This window comes from Chinchilla lanigera, unplaced genomic scaffold, assembly GCF_000276665.1.
Source record: "Chinchilla lanigera isolate Chin_1 unplaced genomic scaffold, ChiLan1.0 scaffold00001, whole genome shotgun sequence".
Taxonomy (NCBI): Eukaryota; Metazoa; Chordata; class Mammalia; order Rodentia; family Chinchillidae; genus Chinchilla; species Chinchilla lanigera.
Window position 1 is genome coordinate 7,763,995 of NW_004955402.1, and position 13,573 is coordinate 7,777,567.

The window sequence follows — 13,573 nt, forward strand, 5'->3', positions numbered from 1 at the left end:
ATGCCTCCATTTCCTTACGGATGACTCGGGTTTGCCCTTTATGGCACGGTGGTGCTCGTCGTGTATAAGGACCACTTTTTTTTAATCCATGCATCTGTTGGTGACCTAGGCTGCTTCCAAGACTTGGGTGTTATGAGTTGTGCTGCCTTAGCTTGGGGGTGCGTGGATAACTGCAATGTGATCATCTTTACTTCTGTTGGGAAGATACCCGGAAGGGGAATAGCTGGGTCAAATGGAATTTCTGTTTTTAGTTTTTCCAGGAATCTCCACACTGATTTCCATAGTAGCTGTAGTAGTTTACATTCCCACTAACAATGTGGAAGTGTTCCTTTTTCCCCACACGCCTCACCAGCATTTGTTATTATTTGGTTTTTTGACAATAGCTATTCTTTCTGGTGTAAGATAAAAATCTCAGTGTTGTTTTAATTTGCATTTTTCTAATGGCCAGAGATGTTGAACATTCCTGTATTTATTGGCCGTTTGTGTTTCTTCTGAGAAGTGTCTGTTCATTTCAGTGACCCATATTTTGATCGCATCTTTTATTTTAGGGGAGAATCTAATCTTTTTGAGTTCTCTAAATATCTCAGTCTGGAGGTTGTCTTTTCTCTGTTAGTGGTTTCCTTTGGTGTGCAGAAGCTTTTTAATTTAATACAATCCTATTTGTTGATTCTTGGTACTATTTGTTGTGCATTCGGGATTCTGTTTAGGAAGTCCTTGCCTTTACCTATGTCTTTAAGAGTTTTACCTATTTTATTTTCCAGCAAATGAAGTGTGTTTTAACATTTAGATCTTTGACTCATTTTGACTTTGGTTTAGTACATGGTGAGAGACACGGGTCTAGCTAGATTCAGTCTTCTGCATGTGGATTGCCAGTTTTCCCAGCACCATTTTTTTTTTCCTGGTACTACAAATTGAACTCACGACCTTGCGCTTGCCAGGCAGGCGCTGTGTCGCTGAGCTAAATCCCCAGCCCCCCAGCACCATTTGTTAAAGAGGCTCTCTTTCCTCTTATGTGTGTTTTTGGGTCCTCGTCTGTAAGCACCTGGTTAAGTAATGAAACTAGGATTATTATGCATGTTTCTCAGACAGCAAGACCACACTGTCTTCTGTGTAGGAGGCGGGACAGATGAACAGCTGACTGATATCGTCTGCTAAGAAATCGCTGCGCTGTAGTTTGTCCACGCTGGCTCTAGAGCTTGGCCATGGAATCACAGCTGATGTTCTGGGCAACCCGCATTAAAACAATCCTCACAGCTATTTTGCTTCCGCGCGGCCAAGTTGTGAATATCATCCAGGAGATTCTGAAATGATGTGTGGTGCTAACATCACATCATTTCCTGGGCATTCCTGGCCCTTGTCCTGCCTCTTTTTCTTCCTCTGAAGCAGATACTCTGGTGCAAGTTTGCCTTAGTTTTTTTTAATTTTTCTGGTACACAGTCTTTTTGTGTACAAGGCCATTACTTCATAGTAGCCTGTGCAGTCTAAAGTCAACCTGGCTAGGTTTGAACCGCAGCTGGCTTTTGACCTTGGGCAGGTGAGTTGGGTCTCTAGGCCTGAGTATCTCCATCCATAGATACAAACAATGGTACTACCTCATACAGTTGTTAAGAGGATGAAATGAGTTCATATATATAAGGCACATAGAACTGTACGTGGAATGTTTTAAACAATAAATGTGAGGATCCCTTGAGTACTTTTTAAATGTCATGTCAAGAAGTTTCTTAATTATACTCTGAAGTCTTAATTCAGGGAGCTCATTAAAAGTTAAATGTTGGCTCCATCCCTTTGCCTGTGGTTTTTCTGTTTTGTTTTTTTTCTTAATGTATTTCTTAGGATGAGATTTCCTAACCTGTACCTGGTTTCATACATGAGGAATCTATAAAATCTTCCTTTGTTCCCATGGTGCTCCTACCTGAAAACTAAACACAGAGCAGAGACTGTATGTGGCTTTGGGACTGGCTCAGCTGCCGCCTTCCTGTCCTGTTTAGTTATCAAATTCGTTGACTCATACTTCTCATTACAGAAAATTCTCAGCTCCCAAATCTTATATTTTCAGGCATACTACCCCAGACATTTGAGAGAATTCTTATGTATTCAGCTGTATGAAGACATTGGTTTTCTTTTTAAATTTATTTATAATTTTAAATTAATTAGGTGATAATTATTTTGGTACTGAGGATCCAACCCAGAGCCTCACGTGTGTTAGACAATTCTCCTATCACTGAGCTGTATCTTTTGCCTGTGGTTTATTTATTTATTTATAAACTTTGAGGTGGAGTCTTGCTAAGTTGCCCAGGCTAGAACCTGTTTTATTATGCTGCAATAAACAAGGTTATTAACTGTTCAGCTTTTCCACCACTTGTATATTTGATCACAACCATACTGTTTTCTTTTGTGTCTTAAAGTCTGTCTTTGAGAAACACCAGTGAGGAATGGGACAAATCCATGATTGACATCTTTTTTTTTTCTGGTACTGGGAATCAAACTCACAACCTCGCGCCATGATTGACATCTTGTATGTGGTCCTGACAGCTAGGTGAGGTGTTTGGCGTTGCTCATGTGACTTCCTTCTGAACACTAGTTTTGGGGTAGTTAGGCTGGAAAAGACAGCAAGTGTTTCTGTGTCTGTCACGACCTCTATCTGTTCATCTGTTCCCTGTGGCTCAGTAGTCTATATGGTTCATGGGAGTCATAAATTCAGAAGCTTCCAGAAACTTCACAAATTGCAGCAGACTCCTGCTTTTACCACTGTTTCAGTGCATTCATTTGGACCAACTATAAGGTAAGAAATAGCCCAGCAGGTATCCATGAATCCTTCTGGATCATTCTAATGCTGTAGGTGAACTAAAGCAGGAAGAACTTACTCAACAGCATCTCACAGAGGTGCAGGGTTCTTGTTGGACAAAGGTTTCAACGTGTCCATGTAAGATCTGTTTGTTTCTTCTACCTGTGCAGGGAAGCAGAATGGCCACTCCAGCATCCGCCTTTGCATGAACATTATTTTGAGCTGAAGCAATTGAGAAGGAGAAACAAGAAAAGCTCCCTGCCTTTCCTCTGGTTGTCTAAAATCAAGACAAATGTACAAAAAAAAGTCCCTCCTTCTCTACAAATAAGGACAGAAGTGAGTCACGGATCTGAGACCATAAATCCTCATTTGTCAGAGAAATTTATATAATAGACGTTACTCACTAACCTTTTTCTACCATTGGTTTCCCATGTGTTTGCCTAATCACAATTTAACTGCTGTGAGATTCAAGGTCCTTTTCTTTTGTCATCACTTCTCTGCAATTTTTTTTTATTCTTTGTTGAGATTGCTGTATAAGCCTGAGTTCAAAGCCACCTGTCTGGGAATCAGTTACTCCCTGGAGATCTCCCATGCATATGTGAGGTGTACTTATGTTTGTTTTTCTCTTACTAGTCTGTCTGTTTTTTTTTTTTTTTTTTTTTTTTCAGGAGCCCTAGCCAAGAGCTTGGAAAGATAGGGGGAAAATAGTTTTTTCTCTTCTCATACCAGCATCAAACTGCCAATATTTAGTGAATGAATGAACCGATTCTTGGCCTTTGAGTACCTTTGGGTTTAATGGACTAGACGGGCCTCCTGTAAGGAATTAGTAGAGCGTAGCAAGCCAAGAGTGCAGTCAGACATGAAGTGCTGAGGAGCAGGTGGGCAGCCATGCAGACGTGTAGGGAAGCAGATCTTTTAGAGATCACTAAGGGTATGAGCCGTGGAGAGCAGAAGCTGTGACCTCATTAAAATTTGGGTTTCTTTCCTAACTCTAGGTGGTGGCGGCCATAATGTAGTTACCAGAAACAAGCAACTAAAATGTGCTGGTTCAGAAGAGTTACAAGGGAGTAATTTTGTTCTCTAGATTATAATCTTTAAAATATTACTTTCCTAGAAATTTAGAAGATATTAAGGCACGTAATTTATTTTGTCAGTTTAACAGAACTAGGAGTTAACTGAGGATTTAAGAACGCTTCTTTCGGGGGCAACCCACTCGGGGCCTCCCTTCTGTCCCTCTCTTGGACAGAAGCTTTCTTTCCCTCAATAAATATATTTTGCTCTTAAAAAAAAAAGGGTCTTTCTCTGCACTCTCCACTTTTTAAATAAATGATACATATTTCAAGTATATTATGGGTATACCCAAAAAGGTAATATTTATCACCACCCCAAATTTTTTCCTGACTCCTTATAATTCATCTCTTCCCAAATGCCTTCCTGATTCCTTCCCCAGGCAGTCACACCAATCTGCCTTCTGTACTCTAGAACTGTGTGCATCTTCTAGAATTTTACCTGCTGAACACACACACTTTTTTTCTCCCATAATTTGAGATTCTCCCATCTTGTGTTATCAATGATGTGTGCTTTTTGTTGGTGAGTAGTATTTGATTGTAGTAGTTTTCCGTTGCCTATATAACAGATTACCACACTCTCCATGGTTTCATTAAATAGTGCCCGTTATTTGCGCAGTTGTTTAGGTCAGAATTTCATGCAGTGCAGCACGCTTAAACGCTTTGGATCTCACAAGGCCAAAAGCAAGGTGCTGGCTGGGCTGATCTCTGGAGGCTCTGGGGACAAATCTCTCTTCAAACTGAGGTCACTCGCAGGGTTCACTCCTGAGGGGTTGTGGGACCCGAGTACCCATTTCCTTGTGGCTGTGGGCGAGGAGCCTGGCTCCTGGAGGCTCTCCCGTCCTTGCACATGGCCCTCCACTTTCATTGAGTCCTCATCCTTTGACCCTGACAGCCCTTTATTCCCCCTTTTGGAGAAAATTCTCTGGAGTTTTGAGATTAGCTTGAGTCTGCCTGGATTATCTCCCCTTTTAATTTTTATTTTATTTTATTTTTTGTCTTTTTGAGAAAGGGTCTTGCTATGCAGTTCAGGCTGGCCTTGAGCTCACTTTGTAGCCCAGGCTGGTCTGGAACTCTCAGTGATCCTCCTGCCTCTGCCTGCCAAGTGCTGGGATTACAGGGGTGTGCCACCACACCTAGAATCTCCCCTTTTTAACATATTCTTTGATTTGCTAATATCCTGTTGAGCCTTTTTATGTCTAAGTTTATGAAATCTATTAGCTTCTTGTTTCTTAGTTATTTTTGGTACTATCTGCCTCGTTTTGGTATCAGGGTAATGCTGGCCTTACATTACAAGCTGGAAAATGTTCCCTCTTTCATTTTCTTGAAGAGATATCTCAAACTGGGGCATTTGCTAATGGAATTATCTGGGCCTGGAGAGTTTTAGGAACTCTCAAATGAAAAATTCAATTTAATGACTATAGAATTATCTGAATTTTCTATTTCATCTTGGTAGGTTTTGGTAACTTGTGTTTTTTGAGGAATCCATCTATTTCCTTTAGTTTGTGCAATAATGCCTTGAGAAAATTTTAAAATAAAAATGCAACTAATGAAATCCAATTTGTGTTTTTCTTTTATAGTTGATAATTCTTCTATCCTCTTTTAAGAAATCTTTACCAAACCCAAGTTCATTATGATTTTCTGTTGTTTTCTGTGAAAACTTTTATAGTTTAATTCTGAAGTTTGCTCTATGATGCATATAGAAGTATTGTTGTGTATGGTGTGAGGTAAAGGTCAAGGTTTATTTTTTCTCAAATGTCAACCAGTTGATAGCAACAGTAATGGTTGATAAATATTTTCCAGTATTGCCTTGTCTTGGCCCAAAAAATAGACAAAATAAACATTTCTATTTGTGCACTCAGTTTGTTCCACTGAACTGTGTATGTCTTTATTTATGCCAGTTCCACAGTCCTGGTTACTGTAGTTTTAAAGGTTTTGAATCAGATTGCATCAGTCCACAAACTTTATTTTTTTCTGAGTTATTTGGACAATTCTGGGTACTTTGAACTTCTCATAAATTTTAGAATCATATTGTCACTTTGTATGAAAAAGCCTTTCTGGGCGTGGTGGCGGATGCCCGTAATTCCAGCTCTCCGGAGGCTGAGGCAGGAGGATCATTGTGAGTTCAAGACCAGCCTGAGCTACAACGTGAGCTCAAGGCCAGCCTGAACTGCATAGAGAGACCCTGCCTCAAAAAGACTAAAAGAAAAAGAGAAAGTCTACTTGGAAATAAACTGAATCTATAGATCAATGGGGATAATTATCCAGGTACCATTGTGCTAGAAGTCTCTGCCCACCCCAGCGCTCCTGTTTCTTGGGCACTGTTAGGATGCTGAGAGCTTGCGGCCACATAGCTCCTGTCACTCTCTGAAGCGCACCCCACAACCTGGGACACCAGCAAGAATCCTGCTAAAATTCTTCACAGTCCCCTCCCCACCCCCGCACTCTGCTTTTTCAGTTCTTCCACACTGGGATAGGAAGGTAAGGTGGAAAGAGGAGGTGGAGAGGGAAGGGTATGGGAAAGGAATGAGAGAAATTTCTGAAGCTGAGTAAGGAAAATGTTTTAGCTGGGTGTGATGGTGCACATCTGTAATCCCAGCTACTTGTGAAGCTGAGGCAGGAGAGTTGCCAGTTTGAGGTTAGACTGGCAGTTGAGAGAAACCCTGTCATAAAATAAAAAAAAGGGATGGGAATGCAGATGTAGCTCAGGGATAAAGCTCTTGCCTAGCATGCATGAGGCCCTGGGTTCAATCCTCAGTACTGAGAAAAAATAGAAAAAGCTTAAAGAGGAGCTCTTAGCTCAGTCAGTGCTGCCTATGCTTGGATAAGATGCGTGCCCGAAGGATCAGCAAGAGAAAGGCTACTGGTCACTCTGACGAGTGACTTGAGCGGAGTAGTGAGATAAAAACCCAACTGGCGTGAATTAAAGAGATACAGGGAGAGAACGTGTGTGGGAGGAGTGAATATAAATCGCTCTTGTAAGGTTTATTAGAAAGAACAAACAGAAAAATGGGTCCAAAGCCAGAGGGCTACAGCTGAATAAAAGAGTTTGGGTAGAAGTACCATACTGTAAAGGGTTTCCTAAGATGATAAAAGGAGATAGAGAATTACGGGAAGGTGCAAATGAATTAATTGCTGATCCCAGTGTGCTGGCCGATATGAACGGGGCGAGCACATTTTCACATGCCGTATTTTGTGAGCTACATTCGATGGTGTTTGCTGGGTTGGTCATGTAACAGTAAACCCCTTCACTCTCAGCAGTGTACATGAACAAGATTTATTTCTCACTCACTTTACCTGTGTGTAGCTGCACCTTGGCTGTCATGGTTCAGATCACAGGTCAGATTTGTGCATAAATGTCTTCCCATTGGCTCTCGGGCTGGAGGAACAACCCCTAATAGGACATGGCCGTCCCTGGCAGCTGGCACAGGGGAAACAGGCCCGACTAACTCTCTGTTGGATTCAGCGTTTCCACTTGGATATGGACCATGTCATATTTGTATGTGTGCTACTGGCTAAAGAAGCCGTGTGGCCAAGCCCAGTGTCAGTGGGAGGGGAGGAATTCTGCCTTCGGGGCACACCGGTCACGTGGTCCTCTGCGGAAGGAACAAGTAATTGGAATGATAGTAACATGACCCACGTGACCTCTACAAGTACAGTCGGGCTCCTTATCTTTCTCCACTTGTCATCGATTTTCTTATGCAGCCCGTTCCTGGCTAGGGATGGACTCCCAGAACACATAATAGAACGAGAGTGACTGAGTGTAATTCATTTCTGTGTTTTTGTAATTTATGAGTTTATAATGTTCCTGAAATATAAACTTTCTTAATGTTGTATATGTCACTACGTTTGTATTATTTTGGAAGTGAGAAAAACACGGAGCTAATATGGTCTAACTGCCCTTTATTTGGCAGATGAAGAGTCTTGAAGTCAAAAGAGGTGGCATGGCTTGTTCCCGTCCTTTGTCTAGGAGGTGTGAGAGCAGGCAGTCTGGCTGCAGTCTTTGTGTAACTTTATAATTTAATTATGTTTTTATTTAGAATAGACAGGTCATAATTGCTTTTATCCTCAAGAATTATGTATTTCTAGAGTCCCTGCAGCTGAAATTAGGCCTAAAGGTAATCAAGTTTATAGGACATATGGACAGAGTGTTGGTTTGGGGTATATTTTTGCAAGGGGAGACAATACAATACAGGACACATAGTTTATAGATTATTTATAATAGTCACCCAAAGAATGATATACAAAAGATTGCAGGAAATCTGTCCACATACTAAGACCAAGGAATCCAGCTGAGGGCCTGTATCCTACGGAAATGTCCCACACGAGTCCAGCTGAAGACCTAGAGCTCATAACAATGCCTCCCCCGAGTCTGCCTGGAGGCCCAGAGCCCATAACAGTATCTCATGCAGACCTGTTTCATGGATGTGTACTGCAAAGGCCCAAAGGTCAGTGGTGGAATCTAGGAAGTCTGTGCCAGCGGGATGAAGGATCTGTGCTAGCAGGCTGAGGGATCTGTACTGGGCCAGGAAGCAATGCACAAAGAACCAGAGCTCCCTGAAAAGGATACCACAGCCATCCTCAGCAGCAGTGAGGTCCTGAGCTCCTCCAGTGGTGAAGACAGCTGAGTTCCCATCAGAAAAGCCAATGAGCAAGCTTGTTCAGGAGACTGAGCTGTGCACCTCTTTCCCTCCGGAGCCAAGAAGGGATGCTCAAAGTGAGGACCAGAGCTCCCCCAAAGTGAACCTAAGCTATTCTCAGTGCCAATAAGGTCCTGAGCTCCTTGGAGGATGAAAACAGCTAAGTTCATCAGGAAAGCCAGCACAATGAGCTCCTCCAACAGAACCAACAGCTCCTTAGAGCTTCCACCAGCTCCAACAGCCTTTCTCTGCTCCCAACAGCCTCCTCCTCCTTCTCCAGTTCTGCCTCTTATGCTGCTGGCAAGAATCCCCAGGTGGGGCTCCCACACCCGGCACCATGCTTACTCAGTTCAGCTGGGAGTTATAAGTTGACCACCACTTATCAATCCACTACAGAGGGGCTTAGGAAAGATATGGCTTGTACCTATAGAGTTCATGGATAACCTTGGGATGCCGGGCAGGTGGCAGTCAGGGGGAGATGGAGGTGGTCATTGCTGGGCAGATGGTAGAGGGCTGGGGCAGGTCCTGTGGTGAGCTCAGCAGGGGAAGGAGAAGAGAGAATTGTCAGTCCTCCTTTTTTATTACTTAATTTATGATTAAGTTTCTACGGCCATGACCTTGGTGTTGCTTAGGGAAACATGCTTCATACCTGACGCTGATTTCACTGTTTCTCCTTTCTTCCCTTTTGCATTGGCTCGAGATGTGCCTGTGTCTGAGACCTACTTATCAGATCAGCCACCCAGTCTGGAACTTGTTGGAAACATAGTCATGACCTGAAAATAAAACAAACATATCTCTGGCTAACAAGTAGCAGCAGGTCAGTTCCTGATTCTTCAGAGAATAGGGCGCCATGGAAGAGAGGTAAAAAAAGGAACAGGGTTTTGGAGATCGAAGGGTGACCTACAAATCTCATTTCTACCTATAAGAATCTCTCTGTTGGACCATCTTTCTAGTGTTGGTGGAAGGTTTGAAGGACAAAGATAGGGAAATGATTAATAACTTCTGTAGCTGCTAGTTGTATTTCTTATTTTTAATTGTGATTATATTATTATTATTATTATTATTATTATTTTGGTCTTGTGAGATAGGTTCTCACTATATAGTTCAGGCTGGTCTTGAACTCACTGTGTAGCCCAGGCTGGCCTTGATCCTGTAGCGATCCTCCTGCCTCGGCCTCCCAAATGCTGGGGTTACGGCTGTGTGCCACCACACTTGGCTATTGTGATTGTTTCAGTAGGATTCCAAGTGCCATTTTCTTCATCTCTTCTTCATCTCTTCACATTCTTCTGTTGGGATTAAACACAGGGCCTTGCACAAGAAAGGCAGGTGTTCTACCACCGAGCTGCACTCCCAGCCCATGCTGATAACTATTCTCCAAAGGTCAACTTAAAAAACCCAATTCAACTCATTAAAATTAGGTTCAAAAGATACTCAGGGCATCCAGCAGGGAGCACTCTGTATCCTCTTAGCTCACCGAGCACGGATCTAAAGCATCTTCGTGAACATAGCAAATCTGAGCGAGTCCAGATACTTTTTGCATGCAAACTTGAACAACATAGGCACTTCAGCCTCCTAAGTGTTTTCTCATTTTGATAAATTCAAACATGAGTTTTATAAAAGACACATGAAGTGGTTAGATGGGCACTGTACTGACTTTGCCCAGATTTCGCAGAGCTCAAGGAACTATGCTTACCACTCCCTCGCTCCCGGAACAAAGGAATGTACTCTGCAGATGCAACCAGACTGTAGGGTGGAACTTGACCTAAGGGGGGAAGTTTCCACAGGAAGTCCAGAAAGGTTAAACGTGCTTTTTATAACACGATGTTTTGAGGGGCAGTCATCAATAGTACATCCCTCCTCTCTCCCACTCCTGTTCCTTCCCTTTCTTTCTATCACCCTCTCTTTCCTTCTCTCCAATCTGACCGGTAAGAAGGGCTCAGGGCTGCCTCCCCTTTCACTTGGGATGACCCCTGAGCAGGCATGAAGGTGGGTCCAGAGGAGGCATGCAGAGTTTAACTCCCGCCTAGGAACAATGGTCTTTGCGTGTACACACAGTCTGTCCCGTCTACCGCAGTAGAGAAGACCTTATGGGAAACATGTCCTATGAATCCGCGACGGGCTTAGGCATTAAATGGAGGAACCCGAGCCTTGTTTCTGTACCTTGCCCACTGGAGGCTAAGAAACATAACACATTATTACATCACAGCGTGACTTTAATTGTCTCTGAGGACACAGCGTTTTATCACAAGTTCAGTACTCTGGAAACCTTTTAATTAAAGAAATTATATGTTTGCTCTCTTGGAATTTTTGAAATTTAGTAAGTAAAAGGACATAAAGAAAAAAATGAGGGAAAATGTTAGGCGAAAAGAATGTCAAGCATTCTGATTATGCTAGTATACAACATGTCTCAAGGTTGCTCTACTCTGTAATGTACAATAGGACAGCTGAGCTCATGCACTTCACAGCTTTCTCCCTGACTCTCTGCTTCGGCACTGCTAGCTCCTAGTACAGTGCTTCCCATAACAGGAACTCAGTAAATCCATGCTAGACGTGGAGTGGGGAAGTGTGCATTGCAGTTGAAGGTTAAGAGAAGGAAGGGAGGTCTTTGATGCAGGGATTGAAAATTTTAGTTGTAAAGCACATTTTACAATGTCTGTAAAACTTTGCCACTGACAAAGGCCTGTAGCCTACTGTGTCTTACTTTATCCTCTAACTCTACGAGGCAGACGCTGTTACTCTTTTCCTAACAAGGCCCAGGAGGTTAAGTGACTTGTCTACTTTCTTACCTACGGTTGCAGTGAAGACTCAAACCCTGTTCTCCTTTCTCCCCAAATGGAAGAAAAAGTTTTCCAGAAGAAGGGGATGAACAGGATTCAGGGCTGCTGAAATAGGAAGATAGACGATGGCGATCATCCTCACAGCTTTCCTGAGAGCGAGCTCTAACAGTGGCGTAGAAAGACTAGAAGGTCGTTAAAATGGGCAGGCTCCTGAGAGTGGACACTCATGCCTTCCTCAGGGGGAAAATAGCCTTTTTTAAGTACATACTTATTAATGGGAGAAAGGGAATGGCATAAGCCTCTCTATAACATCAGCTCGGTTATGAGTATAATTTCCAGGGAAAGTGATAGAATTTATAATAATAAGAAAGCATTTAGTTAATTTTTTCTACATAGAAATAATTATTGTCAAGCTGGGTGTGATGGCCCAGGCCTATAATTCTAGCCACTCCAGACGCTGAGGTGGGAAGATTGCCTGAGTTCAGGAGTTAAGACCAACCCAGGAAACATTGTGAGATCTGGGCTAAAAGATAAAACAGAACAGAACAAAACAAAAAGAAATAATTATTTTCTGAAATATTTAGGAGCTAGAATCTGACCCTTCTTGTTTAAGGTTATTCACAAGCATTTGCTAACTGGGCTGCCTTGGTGAAAATTGCCATTATGCCAGTTATTCTAGAATCTTCCTGAATAGCTTATGCCACCTTTCAAGTTTTTATGTCATGTTTTTCCAGTGTTCCACACCTTAGTGCAAGGGTATCTGTGGGAATCAACATGTTACAAAGCTTTCTTCTAGGATTCTTTTTTTTTTTTTTTCCCATGCTGGGAATTGAACTCAGGACCTCTCGCTTGCCCTGCAGGCACTGTACTGCTGAGCTATATCCCCAGCCAAAGCTTTCTTCTATAAATGCCAAGACATTTCTTTATACTAAGATTATACAACTGCTATTATTCATATATACAACCCCCCATGTCCCTGCCTAGATATAGCAGAGTGCCCTACATGGTAGGAGCGTCATGCTCTCGGGCATGAATGAACATGTGGAGCTTTTCCTCACCTCACTGAGACCTGTGGGGACTTTATTTTTATAACATCCCTAGTATTCCATTTGCGATTTCAGCTGTTTGAGTTCGCTTTAGGTCCTGAGTCTGTGACACAATTGTTTTGCATATATTGAAGAAAAAGGACTAAAAAAATGAACTGAGGCTATTTTTTTTTTTAAACAAGAAGTTTATTTAAACAACAAGACACTTGACCTCAAGAGAAAGCTACCTAGGGTTTTTTTTTTTTTTTTTTAAGAATAATGTACTCCTACTTAGAGGCAGATTGCCTTACATGTAACAGCTACCTACAAAATAGTTATAAAATTGTCCTTGGTTTTACAATGATAAATGAAAAACATTAAAATTCTCCAATCAAACAAGGTATGCAAGGATTTTCATGTTGTTGTCTTTTCTGTTAAAACAGTGAGAGCAAAATAGCTTACTGGAATATAAAGGTAAGAGCTGATGAGCATGCCACTAAGGGAGAAAGGGGATTATTTTCACAGGACCAGTAATTCCCCATCCCATCTCCATTTGATGTCAATCAAAACATATTGTTGGCCATTTAGTTAAAAAAAAAAAAGCAACATGCTTGTGCACATACACCAGATACTTTATGTACAATAAAGGGATGGGGAAGGGGTAAATGAAAGAACAGAGAAAACTACACTGTAGTAGTCAGGATGTTTTCTAACTGCGAATGTATTCCTGGTCTGTAAGAACAGAGTTCTGGAGTAGGGTCGTTGCAGGTTCCCTTTTTAGCAGACACCTCCTGTCTGCCGCTGGAACACGTCAGTTGTATCTTCATCCTCCATTTCCAACTGTGCAGGTGTGTCTATTTCATTGATTGGCTGTCCATCAAATCGGAATCTGATCTGCCTCGCTGACAGACCCTGTCATTCACAGTAGGCTTTCATTAGTTCGCTAAGTGGTGTGTGCCTCTTAATCTTAAACTGCACCACAGAACCATCGTGCCCCGCCACCTTCAAATTAATATGATCGTTGTTCTCAGTCTTGACTCCTTCCTTGGGCTTTTCGTCAGCCATAGCGAGCCGAGTCTTCTTAGCTGCCGCTGCACAGAAGAGGTACCAGGTCCGCACGGAACGAGCACAAGCAGCACCAGGAGTAGCAGCAGGAGGCAGCAGCGCTGGCCGAGGGCGACCTGAGGCTATTTTGTAGGCCTTTTCTTTTCTGTACATTGTGGTCACATGGGGAATATGATGATGAGGTGCTTGGCACTAGGGCCGACAATAATTCTGC

At 42.4% G+C, this 13,573-nt stretch overlaps 1 pseudogene; it reads right to left on the minus strand.

Moving 5' to 3' along the window:
- Positions 1-13,071: 13,071 nt before the first annotated feature.
- Positions 13,072-13,359, minus strand: LOC102019549 (annotated as a pseudogene).
- Positions 13,360-13,573: the final 214 nt, after the last annotated feature.